General features: G+C 41.5%; 1 protein-coding gene across 2 annotated transcripts in view; it reads left to right on the plus strand.

Annotated features, from left to right (window-relative positions):
- Positions 1–13,608: 13,608 nt before the first annotated feature.
- Reps1 (RALBP1 associated Eps domain containing 1) overlaps positions 13,609–13,702 on the plus strand; it is a gene marked incomplete in the record, with an annotated part of 75,167 nt that continues 75,073 nt past the window's right edge. For both annotated transcript variants that reach the window (XM_005389265.2, XM_005389266.2), the window contains 1 exon segment: positions 13,609–13,702.

Genomic DNA, 13,702 nt, shown 5'->3' on the forward strand with positions numbered 1-13,702 from the left:
CAGCCTGGGCTACAAAGTGAGCTCAAGGCCAGCCTGAACTGCATAGTGAGACCCTGTCTCAAAAAGACCAAAAAAAAAAAAAAAAAAAAAAAAAAGAAAAAGAAAAGATAAATAAATCAAAAAGTAGCTGGATATAAAACAAATAAAGTGGTGACTCTGCTACCCCAACACTAATTACCTTTTCACTGTTATTGATCTACATAGACCAGAGCTAGAAGGATGGAATAATAGTCTTATTTCCAAGAAGAATATTTTTCTCTAAATAATGAAGATAATGGGAAAGGAACCACAAAGGGGAAAATATCAAGGAGGTCCCGAGGTCTGGCTGCTGTCAGACACCATTCTATCTTTGCTAAGGCTCAGCCTGATCGACATGAAGGTTTTGGCTGTAGGAGGATTGCTTTGCTTCTTCCATCTTTCTCTCCCTTTAAATCACTATTTATCTTTGCCTCCAAAGACACCTCTAGTTCCATTTTCTACTTCCCTATTTTCAGTGACCCAATTTGGAGATGTTATCACTTTAATCTCGTTCCCTCTCACAGGTTCTGCTCAATCTGTGGAAGTATTGATAAAGGTTCAGTAGCAAAAGATTAAATGGACCTACTTCTCACCACTTGAGGTCTGTGTAGGGCAACTTTTCTACATATCCTAGGAGTTGTCTGTTTCTTTCTATTAGATCATGCCCCACACTGTATTGTAATTACTTGTTTACTCTAGCTGAATGTCATCCTTCCTATCTTCTTAGCTGTTTCACGGCAAGAAATGTTTTCTTCATATCCTCAAACTTAGCAGTGTCTCACACACAGCAAGTACTTCATACTGTTAATAATGAATGAAAGAGAGGGAGAGGAGGGAGAAAGAGGAAGAAAAACAGAGGAAAGAGGAGAAAAGAAATTAGTTTATTAGTTAGCCACTTGGGAAATCCTATTCATAAAAGAGAGAAAAACATGATACTGAATTTATGGGCACCAATTATTCATAGCTCTTCAGCGTGGTCAATTGAAATGGCCTGGTGGTTTAGGAAGCAGACTTTGCGTGAGGTGGGAGGGGCAACGTCCAATGAGCGGGACTGGTTCTACCCTAAAGAGTAAGGTAGAAATGAAAGCTGTAATTTGGTAGCTTTTTCTAAAAGGAACTTGCATTCTAGGACTGCAACTATTTACAAAAACACTAAGACAAACTAACCAAATAGCCCACAAGCCTTATCTTTGTTATCAGGCAATTACAGGGAAACTTTCTGCTTTGATGCCATAGCTGCATTTCTCTATTTCTCTTATGTCTTTCTATACACACAATGGTTATCTTAAAGACTGCTTCCCTCACAAATAATCCTTTGAAAAACATTTTCAGAGGAGGGAAAGTGGAGGTGAAATGAACTGGTGGCTGTTTAAGTTACAGTGAAATAGGATCAAGAAATCCTGGAATGCTATAGTACAGTAAGGTGACTATAAATGATAACAATGTACTGTACATTTCAAAAAGCCAGAAGAAAGGAGCTTGAACGTTTGTCACGAAGTAATATTTCTGAGCATAGATATATTTAATGTGATTTAACATTGCACAGTGTATACATGTATCAAAATACCATGTTACTTCATTAATATGTATAATTGTTCTATTTTTATGTACCAGTAAAAAGGTAAATTTCATTTTTCATTAAAAAGAAAATGGGCTGTGGATGTAGCTTAATGGTGGAGTGCTTACCTAGCATGCAGGAAGTCATGGGTTTGGATCCCTAATACCAATAAAAAGAGATAGAGATAAAGATGAGAGAGAGATAGAGAGAGAAAAGGACACACACACACACACACACACACACACACACACAGGGAATGATTCTCTTTGAATAAATTGGCTTATTGATTTGGAAAGTAGATCTCTTAAAGATCTATTTTGGTAATATAAATAACTTTCAATCTTTCAATGAAAATATTGCTCTAGAAAACATGGCTATTATGAATCCTGGGTCCACTGAGACTTGAGAACACTAGTTAGCTTCTTGTTGGATTGATCATTACAATAAATTGTGTAGGTCTTAGCTGAAATAAATTTGTCTTAATTGCTTTTATTTTGTTGCTGAGGCAAAAATACCTGACACCCAAAGTTAAAGGGGGAAAGGTTTATTTGGCTCACAGTTCACAGAGGTTTAAGGAAGAGAGGTTTAGGTTGATTTTTTTTTTTTTTTTTTTTTTTTTTTTTTTTGTGATACCAGGAATAGAACTCACAACCTTGCACTTGCCAGGCAGGCGCTTATGCCACTAAGCTATATCCCCATCCCCTTAGGTTGATTTTTTAGGGTGCAATGCTAGGATTAAGGGTGCTAGGACTAGGAGTGGGTGATTAATCAATCCAGTGATTGATTTGGCATCCACCCTAATGCCATTATCTTAGATAGAGTAGAAAGAAAGAAGCTGCTAAGGTTTAAACCGCTCCTCCTTTCATTTGTAGGTGTCGAATATTTTGTCCTAATGATGAGAAAGTGACCAAGTGTGCAAGTGAATTTAGGATACCAGCAGATGCTCCCAAAAGCCATAGTGGACCAGCTAACTCTGAAGACTCCTGACACGGGCTTGGGGCTCAGCCCTCCTCAGTCACTTTGCAATGGAGATGGAGGAAGCACAGCACAAGGGTCCTCCTACCTGTAGGTTTAAGGCCCCTTCTCCTCCACAGCCAAGAAATCATGTTGGGTGATTACCACCTCCCACCCTACACGCCCCATGACACGCGGGAGCTGAGCAGGGAAAAGGGGAACACACATGAAAGTCTGAGAATGTAAGTGAAAAAGACCAGATGACCAGATAAAGGATTACCCTTTAACAGAAAGATCCTGAGATCTTCTGATGACTGGCACAGTAAGTTCAACCCCATGCTGCTTACCGAGGAAGATTAAGCTCACAAAAGAAAAATTAAAACAACATATAGTGCTAAAATGTTTGATTCTACTATGTGATGTACCTGTACCAAAATAAGAATACGGTTAAAAAAAAAAAAAAAAGACAAGGAGATGGTAGGCACCATAATGCTTACTGGCTAGAACACTTACCGATAGTACCCAAATAACTAGATACAGTCAGGTTTCTTTATCCAGTGAGTTTATAGAAGTGTGACAACTTAAAGATCTAGAAGAAATGAATATTACAGCTGGTAATGATAAGCTCTAAACGATTACTTACATCTTAATCAAGAATCTCGCTGGACAGGGTGGCACATATCTGTAACCTCAGCACTGAGGAGGCAGAGGCAGGAGGATTGTCATGAGTCTGAAACCAGACTGGGGTACACAGTCAGTTCAAGATCAGCTGGAACTATGTAGGGAGACCATGAGTCAAAAGGCGGGCACAGGAATATAGCTCAGCGGTATAGCGCCTGCCTGGCAAGTGCAAGGTCCTGAGTTTGATTCCCAGTACCAAAAAAAAAAAAAAAAAAAAAAAAGAATCTCATCCCTGATTGTTTGAAATATTTGAACAAGAAACAAGAGAAAATGCAAAGAATCCATATTTTAATTGATCATATATGTCTTTGATAATAGCTATTGGTTGTAAAAGCAGTCTAGAAAACGTGTGACATGTATCATCTCTTATTTTTACACTGACCACAAAAGGCATCCCATTTTATAGAGGAAGACACTGAGGCTGAGAGAAGTTAAATTTGCCATAGATTACCTGGCTAATAACCGTGAGAACCAAGCCTCAAACATAGGTGTAGATGACCTCAAACTAGGACTATTCTGTTTTTATTTCAATTTACTGCCTTTCTAGTGCTATAACCATCAAAATTTACATTCGTTTTATTTTCCATATATTTAGTTTTTTTGGTTGGTTTCTTTTTTTTTTTTTTTTTTTTTTTTTTTTCTTTTTGAGACAGGGTCTTGCTATGCAGTTCAGGCTTGCTATACAGTTCAGGCTGGCCTTGAGCTCACTTTGTAGCCCAGACTGGCCTTGGACTCACAACAATCCTCCTGCCTCAGCCTTCCGAGAGCTGGGATTACAGGTGTGCACCACCATGCCCGGCCACGTATTTAGTGTGTATCATTATACAGAGGCCAAGGGTGGTAGCATTTGACTGTAATCCCAGCTCCTCCAGAGGCTGAGACAGAAGGATCTTGAGTTCAAGGCCAGTCTAGGCAATACAGCAAGACTTGCTCTCAAAAAAAGAAAAAAATAAAGATTGGCCAGAAAAGAAACTTCTAAGCGTCCTCAGAAATTGAAATACTGACCACAAGAAAGAGCACCTTTGGAAAAACTACAAAGCAGACAATCTGTGTGCAGTTCTTAAGCCCCACAAAGGGCTTTGGAATAGAGAAAATCATTTGGTTTTTTTCCATATTAAACATTCAGAATCCTGAAAGTACACTAAATTGAAAATATTTACAAAGGAAACCTAGGAGAAAACTGCCTTGCACAGAGTACATGAGTAATAAATATTTGCTGAGTTGATTTTTATTTGATGAAAAATGCTTTGTGATTTTGAGTTCATCTTTCCTGAGCATTCTATTTATACAAAGAAATGATTTATTTTTGCTGTGCTAACAATTTCGTAAAGGGTTCTGTACCTTTCCTCCTGGTGAATGCAATGTAAATATGAGATCTTAAATTTATCTGGCATTTTCTATCTCATTATTAAACTACAGATTTACAACTCCAATATCCCTAAAATAATAATTTGATGATTCTTTTCCTGTAAAAATGAAAATAGATCCCAGTGGCAACATTGTATAAGATTGGCTCATATAGTCCCTGGAGAATACAGCTTTTTTAAAAAGTTAATCTAATTGTACCGCTTTTATGGATGACATCAAGAGAGGAAAAGAAAAAAGATCATATTGGCTTTTTTAAAAACTTCTTTACATGTACAATCTATAGTGTGCTTCAAAAAATATTAGAAGCCAGGCATGCCTCTAACTCCAACTATTTGGGAGGCTGAGGCAGGAAGATCACAAGATTGCAAATTTGAGGCCATCCCAGGCAACTTAGCTCTCAAAATAAAATTTTTAAAAGGCCTGAGACTTGGCCATGGTGGTGCATACCTCCAATCCCATCACTAGAGGGGCTGAAGCAGCCAGATTGCAAGTTTGACCCCAGCTTGAGCTACATAGCAATGTCAAACCCAGACTAGACTACATAACAAGACCCCGTCTCACACAAACAAATGAACAGCAACAGCAAAAAGTGGGGCTGTGGGTGTAGCTCAGCAGTAGAGCACATACCTAGGTTATGTCCAGCCCTGGTTCAATTCTCAGTATTCCCCTACCTGCTCCCAGAAAGAAAGACTTAGGTATACTTAAGTATACCTAAGTAAATGGAACTTGAGAGCTTTTTTGGAGGTCCTAGTGGGGAAGAGCAGTTACTCATAGACCCTTGACGGAAGAAATGGTCCTCCTCTATTGGGGTGGTCATTCTCTACCACCAGGAATGCAGCTTCATCAGAGACACACACAGAGCTGTGAGGAAGGAAGGGGACACCGCCTAGCCAGCCAGATCAGCAGAATCAACCCTGGCAGTCAATGGGGTGACAGATATCACAGCCAGATCACCTTCATATCCAAATACACAGCCACAATGTACACATTATTTTATTTTTCCCCATTACTATATATAACAGTATATACAGTGCACCCATTTGGGTGATATATCTAATTATGTATAGTATTATGTACATTTATAATATAATGTTTACAACATAATGTGATCTATGTGTTATGGTTTGAATCTTAAGTATTTCCCAAAGGCTTATGGGTAGAACAGTGATCCTAGCTGATGGTGCTCTTGGGCACTGGTAGAACCTTTACAAGGTACGGCCTGTGGAAAGAACTGAGGTCAGTGGGCTGTGCCCTTGAACGGTATATTGTGACCTTGGCTTTTCCATTCTCTCTCTCTTTTTGCATCCTGACCGCCATGTGTTTAGCAGTTTCCTCTTCCACCTGCTCACACCACCATATTCTGCCTCACCACAGGCCAAAAGGTCAGTGAGTGACCATGGACTGAACTCTCGGAAATTGTGAGTCAGAATAAGTATTTCCTTCTTTTAAATGGATTCTCTCAGATATTTTGTTATAGCCACAGGTAGCTGACTAATACATTATGTATATTTACATCTTCATAATGCATCTGTTTATTTGCTCTTGCATACCTGCATCTTTTTGTGTATTTTAAATAATAGTGTCAAGGATATTTACTAAAATATTAAGAGAGTGTCTATGATTGTCAGAATTATAGATAATTTTTAATTTTCTTTATCCTTTTCTGAGTTATATTAAGTTTTTATAGTGAGTGCATATATTTTTACAAAATAATGTGAATTTTTTCAAAAATAAAAAAACACAAGTGCAGGGCATGGTCCACATGCCTGTAATGCTAGCACTTGGGAGGCTGAGGCAGGAGGACTACTTTGAGTTCGAGGGCAGCCTGGGCTACAAAGTGAGTTCAAGGCCAGCCTGAATTGCATAGTGAAATCCTGTCTCAGACAAAAACTAAGTAATAAATAAATAAAAGTAAAATTTACGATGATAAATAAGTAACTATACTCCAAAGTATGTCAGTCAGTTAAACAGGAAACATGCATTGAATATAAGACTCAATAATGAGGGCCGGGGATATAGCTCAGTGGCATAAGCACCTTCTTGGCAAGTGCAAGGTCCTGAGTTCAATTCCTGGTACAAAAATCTATACATACATCAATAATGAAAGCCACGCTGTTTTTCTGGACTTGATTTTTTCTCACACACAGCTAATTCAACAGTAACTGTTCTTAGCAACTTGTCCTCTTCCTGTCTTCTCAAAGCATCATTGTTGGTTTTCATAAAAACAAAAGTCAGCTTTTTTCATAATTAATTTGTTTATGTAACACTCAGTCCAATGACAATAATTATAGTAATAAGTCTAAGAGTTTGGTAAACACTAACTGACTCAACTAATGAGAGCAGAAGTGTGTAGGTGGCTTAGGTCAGGTTCCCCAGGAAACAGATACTGTGATGGAATCTTGGAAACAGGAAGTTCACCAATAATTGTCATGAACAACACCAACTAGGAAAGAGAAAAGGCCCAGAATCAAGTGGGGTGAAAAGTGTAGTGCAGTAACAACAGAGGCCCCACCAATCCCTAGAAGGGTTCTGGAGCCAAGAAGACGCTAAGGCTCTACCAAAACCAGGCAGTCGTTTGATGTGGACGGCCCTGGGACAAGGGTGTAACTCAAGTGACAACTCCCTTCTCCAAAGGGCAATTCCTGGAAAGCGATGTAGCCTTGGGCCCTTGTCCTTTCAACAATCCTAGGAGCTACAAGAACGAGGGCCTCATTCTTGGGGTGGCATGGGTACAGAGCAACCATGTCTTGGTTACTTTTCTCTCGTTGCTGGGACAAAATACCTGACGCCCAAAATTGAGGAAGGAAAGGTTTATTTCGCTTACAGTTTGTGGAGGTTTCAGTCCGTACTTGGCAGATTATAAGGTAGAGTGGCACATGGCAGAGGGCTACAGCTCAGGGTGCAGAACACAGCAAAGCAACAAAACAAAAGCCAGGAATGGGGGAGAAATGGCCTCAAGCAGCTTCTTCTTCTCCCTTACATATGCAAACTATCCACTCCAGGGTGGGTGTAGCTCTCACACCCATCAAACTCTAAAAGCCTGCCCCATGGCCGCTTGAGGCTTTGGGGGGACACACAGATTCAAACCATAACAAACCACAACAGTCCATGTTCACGCCACTTGGATCTGTTTCATATACTATATTTACCCTATATGGGATGACTTCCCTAGGATTCTAGTTCATCCCATTTCCTGGAAAACTTTACAAAAACTGACTGCTATTTCTTCCTGAGTACGCATTCTTTTCATTCTTTTATTCTCTGCTCATCTTTCTGCACCAGGAGCCCTAAGGGACTGGACTATACTCGTAGATGGAAATTTAGTGAGACTAATAGTAAGCCTTTTATAGAAGCCGCTTTGAGAACCATAACTTTCAGATGCTCAAGTCCTATAATTTTGGGGACAAGAAGTGAGTGGAGGAGAGTAAAAGCAAGTGGGGCTGATCTTCCACCCCTTGGCTCATTGTGGCAGTCAGTGTACTTACTGGGGACATCTGGTCATTGGGGTATGCCCTGTATCCTGGGGTGTGGAGTCCTCCCTTCACAGAGTATATGCAAGATGACACCCAGGGAGCTGCCCCTTCAACTGGCTTTTCTATGACCCTCTTGTGTCAGCAGCCTCTGGACGGCCTGGCTTATGAGAAGTCCAGTAAATCTTACCACTTGTTCTGAAGTGATGTGATATATCCAGGTTGGTGATGTGGACACTCTTTCACAAGCCTTTTCTAAAATTTAGTATATGTTATGATACATAAGAAATTCATTCAATAGGGAATTAGTGCATATACACAGACTCTTCTGCAGTGGTGCCGGCTGAGGGCCTGTTGGTGGGAAAGCAAAGGTATGCCCAGAATAGGTTTGATTCCATTAAAGATAAACCAACTTGACACCAAATGTCTTGTCTCCTTGATGAGTAAGTAATGCTGCGTTGAGAACTAACTTGGGCCTCTGTGGCTGGCAGTTTGGGCATTTGGCTTTATTAAGTAAAAACCCATAGTAGGTGTCCAAGCATATTTTCCATTGCTACTGCAATTCCCATTGAGTTGCTGGAGGCAGGGTGACTGATTGATAGGCCACGTGACATTAGCTGGCTGGGTCATTCTGGGTACTCGGTCATCTTCTGCCTCCTCCATAGTTGGCGCTTTTTGTGGATGTGACATGTAGTATGGAGATGCTCACTCTTCATACCCATTCCCACAGGTTCACAAACGCGCTGTTCCCCAGACTTCCTTCTCTCAGCTCTTTCAAACTGTCTCTGTCCAAGCCCCTGGTACCCTGGCCAAATCATCGCTCATTGTCCATGGGTTTAATGTTCATTTTTGTCTTCAGCTCACCTCTCCTACACAAAGTGGATGACCAGATGCACTAACAAACTCTCCCCAATAGGTTTCCGGTTACTGATGCTGCCTCTAATTTGGGCTTAAGCCAAATTTTTAATATTCCATTTGGAAGATATTCCTGAGTGAAAAAAGGTAAGCTATGGAAATAGTTACACATGCACATTACATATCTGACTAAGGATTTCTATCAAGAATGAATAAAGAATTTCCAAAAGCCAACAATAAGAAAACAAGTCAATGTGAAACATGGAGATTTTTTGAATAGACACTTCACCAAAGGAGAAATTCAAATGGTGAGCAATAACAGGAAAAATTGCTTCGTATGACTTGCCATTAGAGAAATGCAAATTTAAATTACAGTAAGATACTACTATACCATTATTAGATGACTTTAGAGTGGTTTATGAAGCTGGGCATGGTGGTGCACACCTGTAATACCAGCATTCAGGAGGTTTAGGCAGTAGGATCATTGCCAGTTCGAGGCCAGCCTGGGCTACAAAGTGAGCTTAAGCCCAGCCTGAAATGCATAGTGAGACCCTGTCTCAAAAAAAAGACAAAAAAAAAAAAAAATAGAATGGTGTATGAGGATGTACCAAAAAAATCCTAAAATGTAGATACACTGCTAATGAGAATGCAAATGGTACAGCCATTTTGGAAAATTGTTTGGCAGATTCTTGTAAAGTTAAACATTTGCTTACCATTGGTCCATCAATTCCAGTCAGATATTTTATTAATAATCACCACAAAATTGGAAGCAACCCAAATGTCCCTCAGCTAGTAAATGGATGAACAAACTGTAACTATCCACCACAACAGAATATTATTGAGCAATTAAAAAAAATGAATCACTGACACAAATAAGAACATGGAATAATCTCAACTGCATTATGTTCTGTAAAACAAACAGGTTTGAAAGGCTATCAACCACAAGACACCATTACATTTATATTACATTTTAGAAAAGGGAAACAAACGTATGAGAACAGAACAAAAAGCAGTGGTTTGGAGGGGCTGAGGGCGGAGAAGGGGATTGACTACAAAAGTAGAATGTAAAGAATTTGGGGGATCATGGGATGGTTGTGTGTCTTGATTTTGGTGATTGTATTATGATGTGCATTTGTCAATACTCAGAGAACAGAATATCAGAAATATTTAATTTTACTGCATGTAATTTATCTTAAAAACAAAATCAGAGATTTCTAGTTAGAAAAGCAGCTTATGTATTTGCTGACAATAACCAACTAGTTGATCTTACCTGAAAATGAGCATCTTTAAGCCCGTAGCTACAGAATATAGTCCATCTGTTTTAAAAATAGCTTTCTTATGATGTTATTTTAAAATTTGATATGTCTAGAAATGTATAGAAAAGAAATTAGATTTGACCCCAAAGGGTGCACTTGTCAAGTTGTATTTCTTTCCTTTTATGCTTGGAAATACAAACACGAGTGATGGATACAGAGAAGACTCTCACTCACCAGCAGTACCCTCAGCCCCAAGCCACCCAGTGTTCGCAGGGAAGAGCAGGATCTCCCATTCTTGGGAGTTCCCCCGTTGCTGAGCCCCTGGCCACTGCACAGGAGGGTGGATCTGTTTGGAAGGGCTCACAGCTCCTCTGCACTCCTCACAGCCTGTGATACCCAGAACACCTCCTTCATCCCGGAAGCTACTGCAGTTCTTAGTAAGGGGAGGAGCCTGAGTACGGTTTCCTTTAGAAGGTGTGGTATGTGATCCCTGAGGGCGAGATCCTGCAGTTTGTTTTACAATGGGATGTGATGCCCAAAGCATGTCTTTGAATACATGAAGACCGTGCTGGACTGAGAAGGGAAAACCTGCAGTGGTAAGAAGCGGCCTCATTGGAGGTTCGGAAGGCAAGAAAAAGCGAAAGGTCAGCCCTTATGGCCTGTGAAGGAAGGTTGCGAGTCCAGAACTTGGGTGTGAAGCAATCCTATAGTTTTATATTGTGAAAACAGGGGTGAAGCTGAAGGTTGCTAAAAGTAAGCATGAGAAACCAGTGATACAGGAAAATAAAAACTCCCAACCTGAACAATATCTGGGACAAATTCGTGTTCTCTAAAACCGAAGAATGAATTTTAGGAACAATGGAGGTTAAGAGCAGAATATATTTATTGAGGGAAAGAAAGCTTCTGTCCAAGAGAGGGACAGAAGGGGGGCCCTGAGTGGGTTGCCCAAGACTCTGTCTTTTCTAGGGACTCTTATAGAGCAAAACCATGAGGTGAGGTGGGTTCAAGGTAAGGGAAAAATGGACAAAACTATGGTTGGCCAATAAGAATTGTTTAGGTAAAATTGATTAAACCGGGATCAAATGGGGAAGTGAGTCCCGTAGCAAGCGGGCATGAATATAGAACGGGGGCTTTTCCTGGAAGGGGTTGGGCTAGTGACTCTTTCTGGCTTTTTGAAGGTGGTTTTTACTTATTTAGGATATCAGTCCCTGATGTTCACACCTAGGGAGGTATGTGGGTGCATTTGTGTAGTCCTTTTATCTTTAAGTCTGGCCCATAGGTATCTTATCTTGTCTCTCCTGTTGGCTCCTTCAAGGGCCTGGCCCTGTCTGACTGCCTATAATATTTCTATCTAACTCAGCTGCCTATAACACTAGGAGATGCCACTAGCCCATCATATCAGAGTCAAAATTCATCCAATCATTCATGAATTGTTCCAACACTACTGTGCCACATATTGGCCTTGGAATTGTGATTCCAAGGAAGAAAAATTTTCTAGTAAATATAGGATAGTGGCTTAGGGGACTTAACAAAGAAGTAATTAAGGTAGTATGGGGTAGCTATTTTTTTCCATTTTCTTTTTCATTAGGCCATGTCTGCAGTACATAACGACTCCATCCCTCATAAGGACTGGTGCATATACATGGCACATCTTCATTCTTTTTAGGTTCCTTTCCTCTCCCTCCCTCCACCTCTTGGTCTTCTTCCTGTTTGCAAAAGATCTATCTCTCTATCTCCTAGAGCTGATCTTGCCTGGGTTTGACTCTCTCAGCCAGATAATAACAGCATGACTTACAAGTTACACAGCCCATTTTTACGTCACTTTCCTAACTTTCCAAAAAAGAAAAAAAAATACTAGTAGTGCCTATTTCTGCTGTAATTAATATGCTCATTAACTTAAAGTTTAAGAACAGTTTACCTGAAGCATGGTAAGCAGTTCAATACTAGCTATTAAAACTATAAACAGCTGCATACTTTAATGTCAGGGAAAGAAGCCGCTGTAAAGGAAAGGAATTTAGATAAGGGGAACAGAACATGATGGAACGATTTTAGTTGTGGTCTTGAGGGAAGGCCTAAGAAGATATCTGACAAGGAACTTGAACAAGTAAGAGCAAGTCACGCACAAGTCTGTTCAAAGAGTATTTCAAGGGGTGGAACAAAGGTCCAGGGGCTAGGGTAGGTGGCAGAGGAAAACGTGAGCCAGTTCCTATCTTGTGCTTACATTTTTTTTTAAAAAGAAAAATAATACAATGCCTGTAACCATATATATTAGCATTATATTAAAACCTGGTGTAAAATGAATACCTGTTAACAGAAAGCGCCATCTATAAAGATTATAGCTTTATACAAGATTTGTTAGGATTCTGCCGCGTAATGAGGCTGCCGCAATGCACCAAAAGAATCTCTGGGTTTTCAGCATTCTTTGAATTTTAGGATTACCGATAAATGGTTGTGAACCTCTAATAATGCCCTTTTATGGGCTATTTATAGGATCAGCACTTTGGAGAACACATGTAAGCCAAAAAAGTCAAATCCAAAAAATCTGTGTGATTCTGCCTTAGCTGTCGTTTTTTGAGATAGTTCATATTTGATCGTGTTAGTCCATTGGAGAGTTTAAGAATCCGTTTTCCAGTATAGGTGCAGGTAAAGGCAGCGCCGCTGAGTAATTTTCACGAAGGAGGAAATGAGGGGTGGCAGGAGCCTTGGGGTCTGCTCCAGACCAACCCAGGCTTATAGGGTTGACGTATACATTCACAGTGTTCACATCCTACTGACCATAATGACCTCTCGTACAAAGAGGACACTTTGCCACCCGCCCCCCCAATTCAACCAAATTTTATCTTCGGGTAAGCACAGCTTGGAGCAAGAGTGGGAGTCCAGCCTGAGTGCTAGCGTCTCTGGGAGGAATCCTGGTTCCCAGATCGCTTGGGTGTTCACAGCCCTTGGGAGCGGATGGCACTCACCCTCCGCGACATCTGACATCACAAGGTACAGATACTTCTCAGTAACCTGAATAATGTCCTCCTTTCCATCAAGCGTTTACTCAGAGCTCAGAACCAGAAGCTTCGAAACCCTGAAAGCGGTGCCCCGTATCTGCGTTCTCCGGTTCTCGGTGAGCGGCACGCGGGTGCCCAGGTCCCCCTTTCCCGGGGATCTCCCGCGCCGCACGCGGAGGTCATCGCCGTCCCGCCGCCGGGCTCCGGCCGCCAGGGGGCGCTGCGGCCCCCTCTCCCGGGAGCGGCCGAGCCAGCCCGGTGGGTGTTTCTCTCTCCGTCTCGCGCTCTCTCCTCTCGGCCTCACATCCGGGTCTGGAGCGCGGCCGCCGCTGTCAGTGCTGGTGCGGGCGCGTCGGGGCCGGGCCGTGCGCTGTAAATGGCGGCGGCGGGAGGCGGAGCGGCGGCCACGCTCAGCCCGGAGCCCCCGAAACTTTAGGCTCGAAGCCCCACAACTTTCGGGGAAAGTGCCGCCGCAGCGGGGGCGGGACGGAAGGCGACGCGCGGCGGGAAGTCGGGGGAGCGCGGCGGGCAGCCGGGGGACCTCGA

This window comes from Chinchilla lanigera, unplaced genomic scaffold, assembly GCF_000276665.1.
Source record: "Chinchilla lanigera isolate Chin_1 unplaced genomic scaffold, ChiLan1.0 scaffold00035, whole genome shotgun sequence".
Taxonomy (NCBI): domain Eukaryota; kingdom Metazoa; phylum Chordata; class Mammalia; order Rodentia; family Chinchillidae; genus Chinchilla; species Chinchilla lanigera.